Here is a 20,256-nt window from a genome sequence, read left to right on the forward strand (position 1 = left end):
AGCAAATTCGGAAAAGAAAGATGAGCTTGTTGAAGATGACAATGAAGGGTGGATAGTAGTGACTCATCGAAAGAGAAGACAACCAAACTCCACCCAAAAAGAGTCGCGTTCCTATTGAAGCTATAGAAGAAGAAACAAGACTCATAAAAAGAAAGGCAAAAAGATGACATGGAAGCCTAAGCCTGTTAAGAAAGAAGACAAAGACTTCCCTCAATTTCGACGGCTAGCAACTTCAGTAGAATTTCTCCCAAGAAACTTTCTCAATAATCATCCAGAGAAAATATCAGAAGTTATTATATGTCACACTGTCGGCATAGTGGAAGTCGACAACAATCATGTGACTGCTAAAGAAGTCAACAACTCATAAGAAATGAAGCAAAGAACTTCTGTCTTCGATTGTATTAAGCCTTCAAGTGCTCGATCTTTATTCTTTCAAAGATTGAGTATGGCCACGATGGGAGAAGAAGACCAATGTCCAACGACTACTTCTACTCGAACTTCAACCTTCAAAAGGCTAAGTATATCCACATCAAAGAAAGATCAACCTTCAGCATCTGCTTTTGATCGTCTCAAGACAACAAGTGATCAACATAAAGGAAGGATGAAAATCTTGAAGCCAACATCATTCCATAAAGAAAACAACGACAAAAAGATTCACAGTCGTGTCCCTTCACGCATGAAGAGGAAATTTTCTGTTGACATAAGTATAGAAGGTTCCTTGATTGTGAAGCCAAAACTCATCATATTGACGAATTCTACAAATGAAGAGGATAATCAAAACCATGATGAAATAAGAGCTTCTGAAGTTTAAATGAAGAAGCTCCTCATCGCAAGAGCCTAAACTGCATGATGCTCCTAGCCCGCGTGAGCTTAAAATGTGAACACCCCCCCCCCCCCCCCCCAAAAAAAAAAAAAAAAAAACATTCTTTACGAACTACGTTACGACTTGATCCCTGTCATTATAAAGGGTACGTAGGCAACTTAGAGAAATTTAAATTCAGTCGCGCATAAAAAGACCATTCTTTTTTAACTACATTATGAATTGATCCCTATCATTAAGAAGGGTATGTAGGCAGCTTGAAAGAAACTTCAAGTTCAGTCCAGTTAAAAAAAAAAATATTGAACTACGTCATGATTTGATCCATTTCTTTAAAGGCACGAAGGAAATTTAAAGAAATTTAAGTCTAGTCCATTAAATGTACCACAACCACCTAAGTATGACACTACAAGATTGATGTTGATCATCCTCGTTAAAGAATGACACTATAGATTGAAGATGTTCATCCCTATAGGGGGCAACACAATGGATTGAAGATGTTCATCCTTGTAAGGAGCCAGCACGATAAATAAAAGGCACACACTTAGAATGCGCTTCGCTTCCTCTTTAAAATCAAACTTAGATGCTCCTCCATCTCCAAGTTCAGAGGCTTCATCGATACTCTTTAATCTTCAAGTTCAGAGGCTTCATTGATGCTTCTCCATCTTCAAGTTTAGAGGCTTCATTGATGCTTCATCTTCATGCTCAAGTCTGGAGGTTTTGCAATGCCATATTCATGCTCAAAGTCGTAAAGTCGAGCTCAATGTGAAGATTCATCGATGCTTCGTCAAACTCAAGTGTGGAGGATTCGCCGATGCTTCAAGCTCAAATGCGAAGGATTCACCGATTCTTCAAAGCTCAAGTGCAGAGGATTCGCCGATACTCCGTCAAACTCAAATGTGGAGGATTTGTCGATGCTTTGTCAAACTCAAACGTGAAGGTCTCGTTAATGCTTCTCCATCCTTAAGTTTAGAAACTCCATCGAAGTTGTTCCATCTCCAAATTTAAGATTGGCGTGCATGGCCCCACTTCCATCTTCAAGTTCAAGGTCGGTGTGCATGGCTCCACTCTGTCTTCAAGCTCAAAGGTTGGTGTGCATGGCTTCGCTTGATTTTCAAGTTCATGGTTGATGTGCATGACTCGGCTCCATTTTCAATAACTCGGTCTACAAAATCATGATGCAGCTTTGCTTCATCTCCAAAGTCTGACATGGCTCGCTTCATCTCCAAAGTCTGGCGTGACTCGCTTCATCTCCAAAGTGTCTGACGTGGCCCGCTTCATCTCCAAAGTCTGGCATGGCTCGCTTCATCTCCAAAGTCTGGCGTGGCCCGCTTCATCTCCAAAGTCTGGCATGGCCCGTTTCATCTTCAAAGTCTGGCGTGGCCCACTTCATCTCCAAAGTCTGGCGTGGCTCGCTTCATCTCCAAAGTCTGGCATGGCCCGCTTCATCTCTAAAGTCTGGCATGGCCCGCTTCATCTCCAAAGTCTGGCGTGGCCCACTTCATCTCCAAAGTTTGGCGTGGCCCGCTTCATCTCTAAAGTCCGGCGTGACTCGCTTTTCACCTTCATAGTCTGGTGTGACTCACTTCATCTTCAAAAGTCAAGGCGCGACTTTGCTCCACCTTTACAAGTCAAGGCGCGACTTTGCTTCACCTTCACAAGTCAAGGCGCGACAACTTTATCTTCACAAGTCAAGTCACGACTTTGCTTTACCTTCATAAGTCAAGGCGCGACTTCGCTTCACCTTCCAAGTTAAGGCGCGCCTTCACTTTACCTTCGCAAGTCAAGGCGCGGCTTTGCTTCAACATCAAAATTCAAGTGCAGCTTTGCTTCATCTCCAAAATTTAAGTGCGGCTTCATTTCCTCTCCAAAATATTGGTACAACTTCACCCCTTCTCCAAAATGTTGGTGTAGCTTCGCTTCCTCTCCAAAAATGTGAATGTGGTTCCACCTCATATGCGAGATCAAGTTTGGTTTGCCTAGCTCTACCTCATATGCGAAGACAACTCAGGTCCATTCGGCTCCACCTCATATGCGAGGACAACTCAAGTCCATCCGGCTCCACCTCATATGTGAGGACAACTCAGGTCCATCCGGCTCTGCCTTGTACGCGAGATCGACTCTAGCCAACCTGACTCTGTTCAAAAGCTTGATGGCATATTCTTCTCATCTTCAAAGTTTGATGGCATGTCTGCCTCATCTTCAGTGCTCGATGACATATTTCCCTTATCTTCAAATTTTGATCAAGGAGTAAATAATGAGGTAGAACTTATCGGGATGCTCCCTAGGGTGAAAGCATGGGAGAGTTGTAAGCCTTGCAGGGCACCTCCCATGATGATCAGGATATGCGAACGATGCTACAAGGTAGACCTTATCTGGATCCTTCCTAGGGTGAAAGCATGGGAGAGTTGTAAACCTTGCAGGGCCCCTCCTATAACGATCAAGATACACGAATGAGAAGTCCTTTGAATCCTCCTTAGGGTGATCGAATGGGAGAGTTGTAAATCTTTGCGAGGCCCCTCCCATGACGATCAGGATATGCGAACGGTACTACAAGGTAGACCTTATTGGGATCCTCCCTAGGGTGAAAGCATGAGAGAGTTGTAAGCCTTGCAGGGCCCCTCCCATGACGATCAAGATATGCGAACGGTGCTACAAGGTAGACCTTATCGGGATCCTCCCTAGGGTGAAAGCATGGGAGAGTTGTAAACCTTGTAGGGCCCCTTCTATGACAATCAGGATACACGAACGACACTATAAAGCAGTCCTTTGAATCCTCCCTAGGGTGATCGAATGGGAGAGTTGTAAGCCTTTGCGAGGCCCTCCCATGACGATCAGGATACACAAATGATGTTAAGGTAGACCTTTCCGAAATGGTGATCAAATGGGAGAGTTGTAAGCCTTTACGGGGCCCCTCCCATGACGATCAGGATGCACAAGCACGAGATGCGATACAATAGTTCCAGGGTCATCCCTTTGTATACCAAGGAGACGGTCATGTATTGAGGAATTGCTGCAAAAAAATAATAATAAATAAAATATCATCTCCTACAAAAAAGAAAGAAAAAGAAAAAAGGAGAAGAAAAAGAAACAAAACAAAAAAAAAGAGAAAAAGAAAAAGAAAAGGGAAAATAAAAAAAATGTGAAAAAAAGAAAAGAGGATAAGAAGAAAATAAAAGAAAAAAAGAATGAAAAAAAGAAAAGAAAAAAAAGTACAAGAGAGGAAGAAAAAAATGAAAAAGAAATTTATTAAAAAAATATATAAGAACAATATGAACAAAGTAAAAAAAAAATGCGAAACAAAAAAAAAGTAAACATGTGTAAAAAGAAAATTTTGAATAAATAAGAAAGGAAATTAAGAATGAAAAATAATACAAACAAATTTGGTTAAAAGATAAAACCAGACCTTTATTAAAAAAAAAAAAAAAAAAACTCTATTCTCTTCCTCTCTCACACATCCTCTTAGAACCATGAGAAACAGGTGGTAAAAAAATATCTAGTAGAAGCAAAAGTCGATGTTGTTGGTGACCACGCACCAAGTGCAACATAATAGTAATGGGTTCCAAAGGAGGTGATTAATCACAAAATCCTTAAAAAAAAGTGAGGAAAAAGAAAGGTTGAAAGCATGCCTGAAGAAATTAGAAAAGAAAAGAAAAAAAAAAGAAAACAAGAGAAGATCGGTCACGAAAGAGTAAAAGAAAAAAAAAAAAAAAAAAAAAAGAAGATCGATCACGAGAGAGTGCTTTGTTTCCATCGACTCGGCGAAGCAAAACAAGAAGCATAAAAAAAAGCTGAAGAAATAATAAAAAGGTCTTGAAGAAGTTTTCAAAGATGCAATGGAGGTGATTCATTCAATGTGAATTCTATGAGGTTTATGAGTTCAATTTATAGATGAATAATCAAAGGTGGTTTCTTATTTAAAAGCCAAATTTGGAGAAGAAGTTTAGATTTTAGATTGACTAAACACATAGTATTTGAGAAGATCTAATAAATTTTGGGTTAAATTGATTTTTTTTTTTTTTTTTTTGGGATTTATCCACTTTAACAAAAGAAGGTGGTTTTATTTTCGGCAAATTTGAAGGTTCATATTCAACTTCACTAAATAATAATAATAATAATAATAATTTAGGTCGGAATAAGATTCGAATCCATATTTATCCAAATATCAAGTTCAAAGTCCTAGATTATCCAAGCTTTAAATCAAAACTAGTTTAAGATTATAATTCTATCCAAATCAAATTTTGGATTTCAATTTCGGTTAAAATTCAAATTTGCGCATATTCCAAATTTTATTTCAATTTCATCTAGGTTCATATCCTTAGTTCCAAATCAAATTGTGGTAAGATCTAAAACTTCTCTCAAATTAAAATTTGGCCATATTCCAAAATTTATTCAAAATCAAAATTTCAATTTTGAGATTAAATTGTTGATAAAATCTCAAATTTGGGCATCTTTTAAATTTTATATCAAATTCATCCAAATTTAGGTTCTCTCATCCCTATTTTCAAATCAAATTGCGGGAAAGATCTAAAATTTATCCCAAATTGAAATTTGGTCATATTCTAAATTTTATTTTAAATTCAAATTATTCGACCTTGATTTTTTATCTTTAATCAAAACAAATTGCGGATAAAAAATGTCTCAATTAGTCTCTTAATAAAATTTAGGTATATCCCAAATTTTTATCTCAAACCAAAATGAATCGAGATTCAATTTCACCTCAAATTCTATTCCAAATTCAAGCCAAGATTTGAGTACCAACAAAATTTCATCCTAAAGTCAAGACCTTGGCATAATCTAAGTGTTGTCTCAAATCAAAATATACACTTCAAGCATCCACCAAATCAAATTTGAAGGAAAGATAAAGACAAGACGACAAATTCTACTTCACGTGAAATCTAAAAAAAAAAATGATTGTTAGAATTTGGAATATTAAATTAAATTTGAAATTAAAGTGGAACATAAATTCTACTTTAGTTCAAATTAAAGTTCACTTGGGAGCAAGAAAGTCAAGGACTAAAATTCATCTTTTGTTTACTTGAAAGTGTGAACAAACAAATTTCAAATAAAAAATTTGAGCTAAATTCTCATATTTTGATCAAAATGATGCATCGAATTAAGGGAGTTAAAATCATACTTTGATTTCGAATTATCCTTTTTCGAGATCCACCCACCATATAAACGTGCATAAATCTCGAAAAGGGGCATTTTTTGAACGAGAAATTTTGGACCGATCGCAAATTGCCACGTCATTTACTAAATTAATGATGAAATTCCAAATAATTGAATTCGAGACTAATAACAAGTTGACATTTGTCCCAAATTAAAGTTTGAGAAATAAATTGGCGAAGTCCGATGATGCCACATGTTTCCTTCGTAACTGTTGGATTGAATAAAATTACTTTGGTCCAATTTGATATTATTATTTGGGCTAAAAGTCCAATTTAGCACATAAATAGGCTTAATTTGACCAAAATGTCAAATAAGGCCCAAATCCAATTAGTCAGGCCCATGGACTGACCAAGCCCAAGCCCATGAATTCCAGCAGAGAACTCTATAAATAGAGGAGTTCTCCTCATTTGTGGGTCAGCAATTCTATACTTCAGAGAGCTTATAGAGAATTCTTTACAATCAGAAGTCTCCTTGACTCCTGAAGCTGACCACATCTGAAGACTGAAGTCCTTTGAAGATACAAACATCCTAAAGACTGAAGTCCTTTGAAGATGCAAACATTCCAAACATTTTGAAGACTGAAGTCCTTTGAAGATACAAGCAATTCTACATTTAGAGAGTCTAAAGAGAATTCATCAACAAGCCGAAAACTCCCAAGACTCCTAAAGCTGCACTCTTAGAAGATAAAAGACCCTTAAAGACTGAAGTCCTTCGAAGATACAAGTATTCTTTCAAGACTTCAACTCCACGATCATCACGCACTTCGCTTCCTCAAATCAAGCGTACGCAATCAACTAAGAGAGAATCAGAGGATCAAGTACTAGAGATCGAACCACATCGCATCAAATCAACTTCAACATCAACACCAAGTTCAACTCCACGAAACAAGTTTCTCCGGAAGCCTCGTGCGAATACTAATCCTCCAAGAGGATTAACAAGCTCAAAGACCGATCTTCTAGGAAAATCAACAAGCCCAAAGGCTGATCTTCCAAAAAAATCAACAAGTCCAAAGACCGATCATCCAAGAAGATCAACAAGCCCAAAGGCCGATCATCCAAGAAAATCAACAAGTCCAAAAACCGATCCTCTAAGAAGATCATCAAGCCTAAAGGCCGATTATCCAAGAAGATCAACAAGCCTAAAAGCCGACACCCAAGAAGATCAACGAGCCGAAAGTCCGATCACCCAAGAAGATTAACAAAGTCGGAGGTTATCCTTCGTACAAATGTGTTGTACAGTGATGTTGTCATTTTCTTCAAGATCATGAGTGTAGAAAAACTTGGGTGAAATATGTTTTGTTCTATCTCCTTTAATATTGTTGGGGTTGATGCCCTAAAGTCTCGTGTCCTGTAGTTTGTAACGAACGCTTGTGTTGTATAATATATGATATTTACTTCACATCTTGTTTTTTGCTCAGTTGCATGTTTTATTTGCTTTACCACAAACCAATAAACATAAAATCCCTGATATCTGTATGTAACTTAAGCATGTATGTGATGACATACAAGTAGATCGTGTATTGAGTGATAACCAAAATGGTCTGTAGTATATAGATATGGAATGGAAACCTTATTCTGGTAACGCTACAGATGTTGCCCACTTTGTGGAATGGTCACAAGTGTTGTGACCTGTCACAGATGGTTTGATCCTGATCATTCGTGTTGGGGACATGCGAGCGGGGGCGTCCTATACAAAGAGTTTGTATAAGACCTGACCACGAAGTGTTAACGTCTCATTATATAACACCATTCATGACACAGACTTCACTACACTAGGATGACCTTAGGTAACATGACCTCAATCCTGAGTGAGTTGGGAACTTCTGCCATTGAGGACGGTCCATTTTGGGATTCGCCAATTCACTCCTTCCTCGAGGCAAAGGTAAGTAGATAGATAGCTCCCTTAAGGCTGATTGGGTCTTGAATCTTGCATTCATTGTCGGAGAGCTTCCTGTACTTTGTTAGCAATGTGATTCTTAACAAAGTGAAATATAACCTTACAACTCTCCTCAATGAATTGCAGACCTACCAATCTTTACTAAAAAGTAAGGAGAGGAAGAAGGGTGAGGCAAATGTTGCTTCATCCTCGAGGACATTCCACAGAGGTTTGACCTCAGGAACGAAGTCTGCACCTTCTACTTCTAACTCTGCAAAGGGGAAGAAGAAGGGTGGTAAGGGAAAAGGGAAGGCGCCTGCTAACCCACCACCTGTCGTCCCAAGGAGGCGTCCACCGGTTGAAAAGGGAAAGGGTTTCCATTGCAACCAGGATGTACTGGAAAAGGAACTGTCCTCGATATCTGAAAGAGAAGAAAGCAGCCAAGGCTAAGGCCAAGGTCGATAAAGGCAAATGTAATACTTGTATTTGAAACTTGTTTAGTGAAGAATGATGATTCTGCCTGGATAATTGATTCGGGCGTCACTAACCATGTTTTTTCTTCTTTTCAGGGGACTAGATCTTAGTGATAGCTGGAGGCTAGTGAGATGACGATGCGAGTAGGCATCGGGCACGCCGTCTCAGCTGTGACAGTGGGAGGGCTCCAGTTAGCTTTACAGAATAGGTTTCTTGTTTTGAATGATGTATATATTGTTCCCGAACTAAAAAGGAACCTTATTTCTGTAAAGTTTTTATTGCAATGTAAATATACTGTCTCTTTTAATGTGGATAAAGCGTTTATTCATAAAGATGGTGTTTTTATTTGTACTGCAAATCTGGAATCGAATTTATATGTGCTAAATCCGTTAGCCATTAATTCCCTCCATAATACTGAATTGTTTAGAACTGACGAAACTATAACAAAACGTCGACGAATTTCTCCAAAAGAAATTGCCCAACTTTGGCATCTACGTTTAGGGCACATTAATCTCAATAGGATTGAGAGATTGGTGAAGAATGGACTTCTAAGTGAGTTAGAAGAAAATTCTTTATCAGCGTGCGAGTCTTTCCTTGAGGGTAAGATGACTAAACGACCTTTTACTGGAAAAGGTTATAGAGCCAAAGAGCCTCTTAAGTTAGTATATTCTGACCTTTGTGGTCCTATGAATGTGCAAGCCCAAGGTGGCTATGAGTATTTTATATGTTTTACTGATGATTACTCCAAGTACGAATATGTTTATCTTATGCAATGGAAGTCTGAATCCTTTGAAATGTTCAAAGAGTTCAAAGCTGAAGTTGAAAACGCATTGGGTAGACGTATTAAAACACTTCAATCGGATCGAGGTGGAGAGTTTTTGGACTCAGCATTCCATGACTATTTGATAGAACATGGAATTGTTTCCCAACTCTCAGCGTCGGGTACACCTCAGCAGAATGGTATAGTGGAGAGGAAAAATAGGACCTTGTTGGACATGGTTCGCTCAATGATGAGTTACGCTTCCTTACTGGACTCGTTTTGGGGTTTCGCAGTGGAGACTGCTGATGACGATAAATTAGATGTCAATTACTCAACAACTAAAATCCGGTGAAACGCAACATGCGATGTATGTCTTAAGATATGCGTCGTGGTCATGCGTTGGAATGAACTCTGTGTTAATGAATGTATGCAATGACCATATGTTCCTGTCACAATTTTTCTTATGTTCACGCCAAGTATAACGCGAACGCAAGTTTCTCGAGTGATCCAAGGTCGAACATAGAGACTTGTAGCTAGATGAATGCGGTAATTTGCATGTGGCGGTTAAATAAAAGAATGATAGAGGGGTTGCTAAGCTAACACTACTCCTACTCCTAACTAATAGACAACGAAATGTGGATAAGAATGAAAGGTAGAGACACGACAACTATTGACAGGAAGTAAATGAATGGAAAAATAGATAAAATGTGGAGATGTCTTCATTGCAACCCTTAAGAGTGATCGCAAGGGCAACCTTAGTCAACGCAAGCCATGCGATCATGCTACACACTTGAGCCTAACTCTAGGACATATGCGATGTATCTGCGATAGTGTCGGGAAGCCTATGCCTGCCTAAACCTCGATAACCCGCTCACGTGCTCTCACCATATGAGCGTGATGGCCGCATACCACCGTATTCTACTTCCTGGACGCATGCAATATCCTCTCCGTAGGGTGCATACACTGTGTGATAGCAAACAAAGCTTATCTCTAAGTTTCCCATTCCTTCTTATGCGTTTCTATCCACTCTCTCGAGTCTTAGATTTGGATTTTAGACTACTATCTCAAGTATGCCTAAATGATGAATGAAGCGCTCATAAGACAAGGTAACCGCATAAACTTTGCTGACATAAGATTATTCCTATCTCTAGTGAACAATAGCTTACATTGCTTAATGCGACCAACCATTTACCCTCCCGAGCAGTTAGTTATGGCTGACTTTACTCATAGACAAGCGTTGCATCCGCCTATAGACAGGCGTAGCTACAGCTTCACACTAAGAAAATAAGGTTTACTCATACACTCATGCAACGCACACCTTTTGGTGGTTTGCTACATGCTTCATATCCCTAATCCACATGATTAAGTGTGCGATACTCTAACAATCTCACTAAGTGATGCAATGAAAGTTAAGGATGCTAAGTAAAGAAAGATGGAGATGGAATCAAAGGAAACACAGAAATGAATTGAACACATCATATATTAATTCCTTAATCACAAAATGTCATACAATATAATATAAGAAAAGGGAAGAAAATGAAATGACCAATGTCAAGGCTACCGGTGGTGCCATGGATGGGCGGTGGAGCTGACTCTCTCGAGATCTAGCTCCGATCGAAGGCTCCGGTTGTCTCTCGGAATGGAAGAAGGAGATGAAGAACTCTCAAGCTTTCTTCTCACGCATTTGTTTGGATCGTAGGGAAAAACCCTAGATAAGTTGAAATTTTGCTCATAGGCTTCTTTATATAGAGTTTGGATCGCGGATAACATTAATGGACTGCTCTGATTTTGACATTCGCGGTGCATTAGTCCTTTCTGAATCTCTGCAGCTAACAGCGTGGTAGATGAAATGTCAACATCAGCTTTTGATTTTCCTGAGATGTACGTTGATGCGTTCATTCCACCAACCTTGCGTTGATCCCCCTATTATGCGTTATCGTGTAGCCGCAATCTTGTAGTGACCGCATTCGCTTAATACCGCAACTTCGACATGATGATCGCAATCGCTTGACAAGCGTAACTCCCATGCACTGATCCAAGTGCCTCGCCTTCGTTTTAGCTTGCCCCCACGTGTGTCATGCGGACATCCAACTACGAGTAGTGCGCTCTTTCTCAAACTAGACTCATACCTACTTGGCAGCGGAGTTGCTGTCATTTGTTTATGCGTTGATCCTGGCGACTTACTTTTGTTTTGGCTTGCCCTCATATGTGTCATGCAGACATCCAACTACGGGTAAGTGCCCTTCACAACTTAACTCTTACCAATATGGGTTTCTCCATTGCGTTGGCAGTGGAGATGTTATTCTCAAAATTTTCCTCTCTTTTTTTTTTTTTTCATAGAGCTAAAAATAGCAAGGTTGAAAATAAATACCTCACCCTCAAATTTAAAATGCGGCAATAGATGCATGTGATTCATCATTGAAATCATAAATGGCAAAGAGAAAGCATGCAGTGACTTACTAAATTTATCAATGTTAAATGATTGTGGTAATCAAAGAGGATGCGATGATAAAACTTTCAAAATTAAAATGCAATGCGATAGTGCAGAATTTGGAATAGAGTGAAGGAAAAATACAACCCCCAAATTTGCGTTGTCGCCCGCATTGTTTGTTGATGCCTCCTTCTTTGCGGCGATCTTCCTTTGGATTGTGATGGCGGAATAAAGTAGTTGCATCTTCGTGCAGCGCCTCCGCAATCGTGTACCTTAATCATTTGCAAAGAAAACATTGAGAGGGTCAAATGATAATAATAAAAAAAAGTTAACAAAATTTTTCTCGCCCTTTTTTTAAAGAAGTAAAAGAAAATATGCGATAACAAATAATAATAAGGTGATGAAAGTTCATGAAGTATTGATACAGAAAAAGGATATTCAAAAGAATTGCGTCCCTGATGAGGTTGAGTCACATAGTAGCTTAGGGACTGCTTATTCCAAGCTGGGCTTTTCACGTCCACGGTGGCTTTTTCTTCTTTTCTCGTTCTTCCGGAATCTTGACTGCCTTAATCGGAGATTTTCCCGATTGATGTTCATTATGATTTCCCCTTTGTGCACATCAATTTGAGCGCGAGCGGTCGAAAGGAATGGTCGTCCCAATATGATGGGCACATCTTTGTCCGCTTTATAATCCAAAATGATGAAGTCTGCCAGCAGAATGAATTTATCAATTGAGATTGCGACGTCTTTCAACTTTCCTTCGGGATGTATTTGGGATATGTCCGCAAGTATGAGATCTCTGTCGTGGGCGTGAGTGTGCCAATATTCAATTGTTTGAAGATCGATAGTGGCATTACGTCTATACTCGCCCCAAGATCGCATAGTGCTTGGCCACTGTAAACCCCTCCAATGGAGCATGGTATCGGGAAGATTCCTAGGTTGCACATTTTTATGGGACTATAGTATTTTGTGTTACTTCAACTGTTGTGATCTTGTCTCATCATTTTGTTTCTCTTTCAATCTATGCGGGACTGGTGGTAGCTGGACTTGTTTTGTCTCCTGTTCTGAAAGTTTGAGAGTGGACACAACTTTGGGGTTCAATTTCTCGGGCTTTTCTGACTTATAATTCAACAGATCCTCGGTTGTCACCGCATTCAAGTTGGTCATGATGGGTTCCTCCTTTACTTCCGCAGTTATGTTGTCGCTTAGCAAGTTGGTCAGTTGAGCTCGGCAACGCTCCTTGTGGTCTATTTTCGAGCTCGCCCACAATTTGTCCCACCTGAATCTCGAGATTTTGAATGGACGTTGAGATTATGAAGCACTGATTCGTTCTTCTCAATGTACTGCTTCAACAAGCTCTCTAAGGACGAAGATTGCGGTGTTTGCGAGCTTCTAGGTTGGTTATGCATTGGACCGCTTGTTTGCGGGAAAAATCCGGGTGGCCCTTCTCTTTGCGCCACTGTTGGAAGTTTTGTTATTGATTTTTCGACGCAAAATTTAGGGGTTTCTCCACCCAGAGTTGTATGTATCGGAATAGGGATTGTTCTTTATGAAGCATACTGACTGCGGATTTTCTGGGCATTCTTCCATCGAATGAGCATCTCCACAGATGACACAACTTGCGGTCGTTTGAGCAATTGCATTGACCTGCCCTTTCTTCGCTCCTGTGTTATTGATTGCGATGCCTTGTATCAAACTCATCATCGCAGACATTTGATTTTGAAGGGATGCGATGACCCTATTGTTTGCGGCATTGTCTTTAATTCTTAATCTTTGATCGCTTTCCCGCTAATCCTCTTGATTTTTGGAAATGCGATCAAGTATACTATTGGCCTCCTCATATGTTTTGTCAAGCAGACCATCAACTGTTGCTGCATTGGCAGCGGTCTGCAATGTAGGGTTTAGTCCTTGGTAAAAAATCTCCATCTACAAGTAGTCTGGTAAGCCATTATGTGTACAATCTTTTACCAGCCTCTTGAACCCTGCCCAGGTATCGCTGAGCGATTCGTCATTTTCTTATTCAAAATTCGTTATTAATTTCCTTCTCTTGGCATTCTCGGTTGGTGGAAAATATTTCTTCATGAACTTTTCGACGACTTGTTCCCACGCAGTTATCTCTCCCGGTTTGAAAGAATACGCCCATTTTCTTGCTTGATCGCACAAGGAAAATGGGAACAAGGTGAGTCAAACTTCCTTAGTGGAGATATTCGGGAACAAAAAAGTGTTGAAGATTTCTATAAAGCTTCGGAGGTGGGCGTGCGGGTCCTCGCCACGCCTTTCTCCAAACTGTCCTATAGTCTGGATCATCTGCAGCATCACCGGTTTCATTTCGAATCGGCTTCCATCAAGGGCAGACCTCATGATTCCTGGAGAGAAATCATAGAGGTTTGGCGATGCATAATCCCTAATGGGCCTATTACGATCGTTTGCCAGTAGGATTGGATTCGCCATGACATTGTTTTCGTTTGGTGCTCTGTTTCCAGGCTGCTTTGCCATATTATCTTTATCTGGTTGTTGTTGTTGCCAGCTCTCTCTTAATCTTCTTCAAAACATCCTTTCAATCTTCGGGTCGTAATTCGCCAGAGATTAAGAGCTGTAAAGAAATTAGAAAAATTACTGTTAGCTCACTAATTTTCCGAAGTCACCGATAACGGCGCCAAAAACTTAATGCGTTATTTTTTGTGATGAAAATATGGAATGAAATGCGGTGATGAAAATCCGTTGAGCAACAAGTTTTCTCAGTGGAATCCAAGTATAAACCCCACTGAGTTTCCTGGTAAGTCCAGGATCGAACTCAAGGACTTGGGAAAACGATATGCAATGGTAATTTTTCATAAGACTTTATGTTAACCAAATAAATCAAATAGTTGTTTGGGTTGTTTTTGCGGTAATAAAGTAAATAAATGCGGCAAATTTGAGAAAAGTTCAATTATGTGGTAGATTCACTGAGTATGCGAAGGAACAGGTTGAGAAGGTCTTTAGCTAGCGTTTCTTGGGAATGCGTCAAACTATGTGATTATGCTACACTCATGTGACAACAAATCATTTTCCAATGCAAATGCGGTGCTTCTAGTTCTAGCACGCATGTGTTGAATGCAACAATGTCCATAGAGCTTATTCCTAAGTCTCTACTCTTTTCCTATGCGATGATGCAAGATGCACAATAAGACAAGGTGACTGCACACAATCATATCCTATCTATAGGATGCATGCGATGCGTTAATAGAAAATAGTGCTTAATCCTAAGCTCCTATCTATTGATTATGTGTTATAATCTGACTCTCTTGAGCCTAGATTCTAACCTGACTTTCCCAAGCCTAGATCCTGATTGCCCTCCTGAGTATCTCTAATGGACGAATGAGGAATACATAATACAAGATAATCGCAAAGAATGAAGATCCTCAGTTATGCTAGCTAAATGCTTCTCAACCCATTCGATAGATTTAGTGTCACACTCCGCCCCAGATTACTCTCCTAATCCGGATGGTGTGGTGATTGCAGTAGTTACCAACCCTTTTCCTGGCACTTACTGCCTAATTAACCTGTTAAATAGTTTCAAACCCTTAAAAAGTATATATCATCAATACTTAGCGAGGAGACAGACATTTGTGTTAGAATCATCTCCACCAATTACAACAAGGCCATCCAGATCAAGCTTCTGAGAAGTTTCTTCAGCTTGCTTAAACTGAAAATAGAACCGAACTGACAATTAATACCTTGAACTACAACTAAGACGTCTCAAAAGGAAAATTCTTGGAAGGAAGAGTTTCACCTGATCTGGAGTTTCCCTCCCCCACTACATATCATATCAAAACCACCCCGGTGAAACAAAAATGCATTTAAATCAAGAATTGCATTCAAATGGCAATCACTTCGCATCAAGACTGCACATATTCACACTGACTATTCTAACAAGTGAAAGCTAGAAATCCCTTCAAGAAAATTAACCTGATTGAGATACGGGTAGATAAATTGTGGAATCAATTCTACATATTTACCATTAAAGCTAAGTTTTGGGTTGGGCTGGTATTATAAGTACCTTTGGGCTTAAAAATGGCAGTTTCATTGTTTTTTCATTTTAATTTTGCATGTCCATTGCCTTGAACGTGCCGCAGTCGTGCCCTTCATCAAGTGTGCAGTCGTGAACTGCTCTGTTTTATACAGATGAAGCAAGAAGATGGGCTTTATTACTGATATTATTTATTTATTTATAAATATATAGTTTTAAAAAATTGGACATATCTGAACTTGAAATACTGGTAATGTCAATAATTCAGTTATTATGAACATGTCAGCACATCATAACTATTTTTAGTTTCAATTAGTGGTAATATTTTACTGTAGATCGACCATCAACCATCACATTACCAATCATTTCTGAATATATCTGCATAAACATTAGCAGAGCCTATTAAGAGTCTCATCTCATGTATGCGACATTCCATTTTTTCCTTGAATTCTTGAAGAAGCTACTTCAACTTTGCAACGTTCACCAAAGTTGAGTCCAAACGAAATTTTAATTCTAAAAGCGGTTACAAAGAGAAATGAGTACCTTGCAAGCATAATCAAATCCAAAACTTGTGGGGACCTCTTTGCATTTGAGATCGCCATCAATAGTTTTTCGGCAACCAATCTTTCGGGTTTCCAAATTCCTACTCCTAATTTGAAAACAACTGAAAGAAGGGGAATATAGAAAACACAGTCTTGCACATAAAAAAAAATGGCACCCTAGAGTAATTAATTAATTACTCAACCTCATATTTCTGCAATTAAAATAACATATAATAGCTTATACATATATGAACAATGAGAGTGAGAAAGAGAGAGCAAAAAGGAGGGAGGTAATAAACAAATTTCATAGTTGTGAAAAATACCTAAAGTTTTCAGCGAGGAGACAGGCATTTGTGTTAGAATCATCTCCACCAATTACAACAAGGCCATCCAGATCAAGCTTCTGAGAAGTTTCTTCAGCTTGCTTAAACTGAAAATAGAACCGAACTGACAATTAATACCTTGAACTACAACTAAGACGTCTCAAAATGAAAATTCTGGGAAGGAAGAGTTTCACCTGGTCTGGAGTTTCCCTCCCCCACTACATATCATATCAAAACCACCCCGGTGAAACAAAAATGCATTTAAATCAAGAATTGCATTCAAATGGCAATCACTTCGCATCAAGACTGCACATATTCACACTGACTATTCTAACAAGTGAAAGCTAGAAATCCCTTCAAGAAAATTAACCTGATTGAGATACGGGTAGATAAATTGTGGAATCAATTCTACATATTTACCATTAAAGCTAAGTTTTGGGTTGGGCTGGTATTATAAGTACCTTTGGGCTTAAAAATGGCAGTTTCATTGTTTTTTCATTTTAATTTTGCATGTCCATTGTCTTGAACGTGCCGCAGTCGTGCCCTTCATATCAAGTGTGCAGTCGTGAACTGCTCTGTTTTATACAGATGAAGCAAGAAGATGGGCTTTATTACTGATATTATTTATTTATTTATAAATATATAGTTTTAAAAAATTGGACATATCTGAACTTGAAATACTGGTAATGTCAATAATTCAGTTATTATGAACATGTCAGCACATCATAACTATTTTTAGTTTCAATTAGTGGTAATATTTTACTGTAGATCGACCATCAACCATCACATTACCAATCATTTCTGAATATATCTGCATAAACATTATGCAGAGCCTATTAAGAGTCTCATCTCATGTATGCGACATTCCATTTTTTCCTTGAATTCTTGAAGAAACTACTTCAACTTTGCAACGTTCACCAAAGTTGAGTCCAAACGAAATTTTAATTCTAAAGCGGTTACAAAGAGAAATGAGTACCTTGCAAGCATAATCAAATCCAAAACTTGTGGGGACCTCTTTGCATTTGAGATCGCCATCAATAGTTTTTGGGCAACCAATCTTTCGGGTTTCCAAATTCCTACTCCTAATTTGAAAACAACTGAAAGAAGGGGAATATAGAAAACACAGTCTTGCACATAAAAAAAAAAATGGCACCCTAGAGTAATTAATTAATTACTCAACCTCATATTTCTGCAATTAAAATAACATATAATAGCTTATACATATATGAACAATGAGAGTGAGAAAGAGAGAGCAAAAAGGAGGGAGGTAATAAACAAATTTCATAGTTGTGAAAAATACCTAAAGTTTTCAGCGAGGAGACAGGCATTTGTGTTAGAATCATCTCCACCAATTACAACAAGGCCATCCAGATCAAGCTTCTGAGAAGTTTCTTCAGCTTGCTTAAACTGAAAATAGAACCGAACTGACAATTAATACCTTGAACTACAACTAAGACGTCTCAAAATGAAAATTCTGGGAAGGAAGAGTTTCACCTGTCTGGAGTTTCCCTCCCCCACTACATATCATATCAAAACCACCCCGGTGAAACAAAAATGCATTTAAATCAAGAATTGCATTCAAATGGCAATCACTTCGCATCAAGACTGCACATATTCACACTGACTATTCTAACAAGTGAAAGCTAGAAATCCCTTCAAGAAAATTAACCTGATTGAGATACGGGTAGATAAATTGTGGAATCAATTCTACATATTTACCATTAAAGCTAAGTTTTGGGTTGGGCTGGTATTATAAGTACCTTTGGGCTTAAAAATGGCAGTTTCATTGTTTTTTCATTTTAATTTTGCATGTCCATTGTCTTGAACGTGCCGCAGTCGTGCCCTTCATCAAGTGTGCAGTCGTGAACTGCTCTGTTTTATACAGATGAAGCAAGAAGATGGGCTTTATTACTGATATTATTTATTTATTTATAAATATATAGTTTTAAAAAATTGGACATATCTGAACTTGAAATACTGGTAATGTCAATAATTCAGTTATTATGAACATGTCAGCACATCATAACTATTTTTAGTTTCAATTAGTGGTAATATTTTACTGTAGATCGACCATCAACCATCACATTACCAATCATTTCTGAATATATCTGCATAAACATTATGCAGAGCCTATTAAGAGTCTCATCTCATGTATGCGACATTCCATTTTTTCCTTGAATTCTTGAAGAAACTACTTCAACTTTGCAACGTTCACCAAAGTTGAGTCCAAACGAAATTTTAATTCTAAAGCGGTTACAAAGAGAAATGAGTACCTTGCAAGCATAATCAAATCCAAAACTTGTGGGGACCTCTTTGCATTTGAGATCGCCATCAATAGTTTTTGGGCAACCAATCTTTCGGGTTTCCAAATTCCTACTCCTAATTTGAAAACAACTGAAAGAAGGGGAATATAGAAAACACAGTCTTGCACATAAAAAAAAAAATGGCACCCCAGAGTAATTAATTAATTACTCAACCTCATATTTCTGCAATTAAAATAACATATAATAGCTTATACATATATGAACAATGAGAGTGAGAAAGAGAGAGCAAAAAGGAGGGAGGTAATAAACAAATTTCATAGTTGTGAAAAATACCTAAAGTTTTCAGCGAGGAGACAGGCATTTGTGTTAGAATCATCTCCACCAATTACAACAAGGCCATCCAGATCAAGCTTCTGAGAAGTTTCTTCAGCTTGCTTAAACTGAAAATAGAACCGAACTGACAATTAATACCTTGAACTACAACTAAGACGTCTCAAAATGAAAATTCTGGGAAGGAAGAGTTTCACCTGGTCTGGAGTTTCCCTCCCCCACTACATATCATATCAAAACCACCCCGGTGAAACAAAAATGCATTTAAATCAAGAATTGCATTCAAATGGCAATCACTTCGCATCAAGACTGCACATATTCACACGACTATTCTAACAAGTGAAAGCTAGAAATCCCTTCAAGAAAATTAACCTGATTGAGATACGGGTAGATAAATTGTGGAATCAATTCTACATATTTACCATTAAAGCTAAGTTTTGGGTTGGGCTGGTATTATAAGTACCTTTGGGCTTAAAAATGGCAGTTTCATTGTTTTTTCATTTTAATTTTGCATGTCCATTGTCTTGAACGTGCCGCAGTCGTGCCCTTCATCAAGTGTGCAGTCGTGAACTGCTCTGTTTTATACAGATGAAGCAAGAAGATGGGCTTTATTACTGATATTATTTATTTATTTATAAATATATAGTTTTAAAAAATTGGACATATCTGAACTTGAAATACTGGTAATGTCAATAATTCAGTTATTATGAACATGTCAGCACATCATAACTATTTTTAGTTTCAATTAGTGGTAATATTTTACTGTAGATCGACCATCAACCATCACATTACCAATCATTTCTGAATATATCTGCATAAACATTAGCAGAGCCTATTAAGAGTCTCATCTCATGTATGCGACATTCCATTTTTTCCTTGAATTCTTGAAGAAACTACTTCAACTTTGCAACGTTCACCAAAGTTGAGTCCAAACGAAATTTTAATTCTAAAGCGGTTACAAAGAGAAATGAGTACCTTGCAAGCATAATCAAATCCAAAACTTGTGGGGACCTCTTTGCATTTGAGATCGCCATCAATAGTTTTTGGGCAACCAATCTTTCGGGTTTCCAAATTCCTACTCCTAATTTGAAAACAACTGAAAGAAGGGGAATATAGAAAACACAGTCTTGCACAAAAAAAAATGGCACCCTAGAGTAATTAATTACTCAACCTCATATTTCTGCAATTAAAATAACATATAATAGCTTATACATATATGAACAATGAGAGTGAGAAAGAGAGAGCAAAAAGGAGGGAGG

At 38.3% G+C, this 20,256-nt stretch overlaps 1 protein-coding gene across 49 annotated transcripts in view; it reads right to left on the reverse strand.

The window, feature by feature from the left end:
- Window positions 1-11,529: 11,529 nt before the first annotated feature.
- LOC150037417 (uncharacterized) overlaps window positions 11,530-20,256 on the reverse strand; it is a 39,799-nt gene continuing 31,072 nt past the window's right edge. For 6 of the 49 annotated variants that reach the window (XR_016528526.1, XR_016528509.1, XR_016528508.1 and 3 more), the window contains 4 exons: window positions 19,461-19,572; window positions 19,001-19,369; window positions 16,404-17,810; window positions 14,144-15,214 (listed from right to left, as the gene is read on the reverse strand). The gene's annotated coding sequence lies outside the window, so the exon portion shown is untranslated. The other 43 variants (XR_016528527.1, XR_016528528.1, XR_016528488.1 and 40 more) reach the window with 35 other exon arrangements.

This window comes from Benincasa hispida, chromosome 3 (genome assembly GCF_027475165.1).
Source record: "Benincasa hispida cultivar pf3 chromosome 3, pf3_genome.v1.1, whole genome shotgun sequence".
Lineage (NCBI taxonomy): Eukaryota > Viridiplantae > Streptophyta > Magnoliopsida > Cucurbitales > Cucurbitaceae > Benincasa > Benincasa hispida.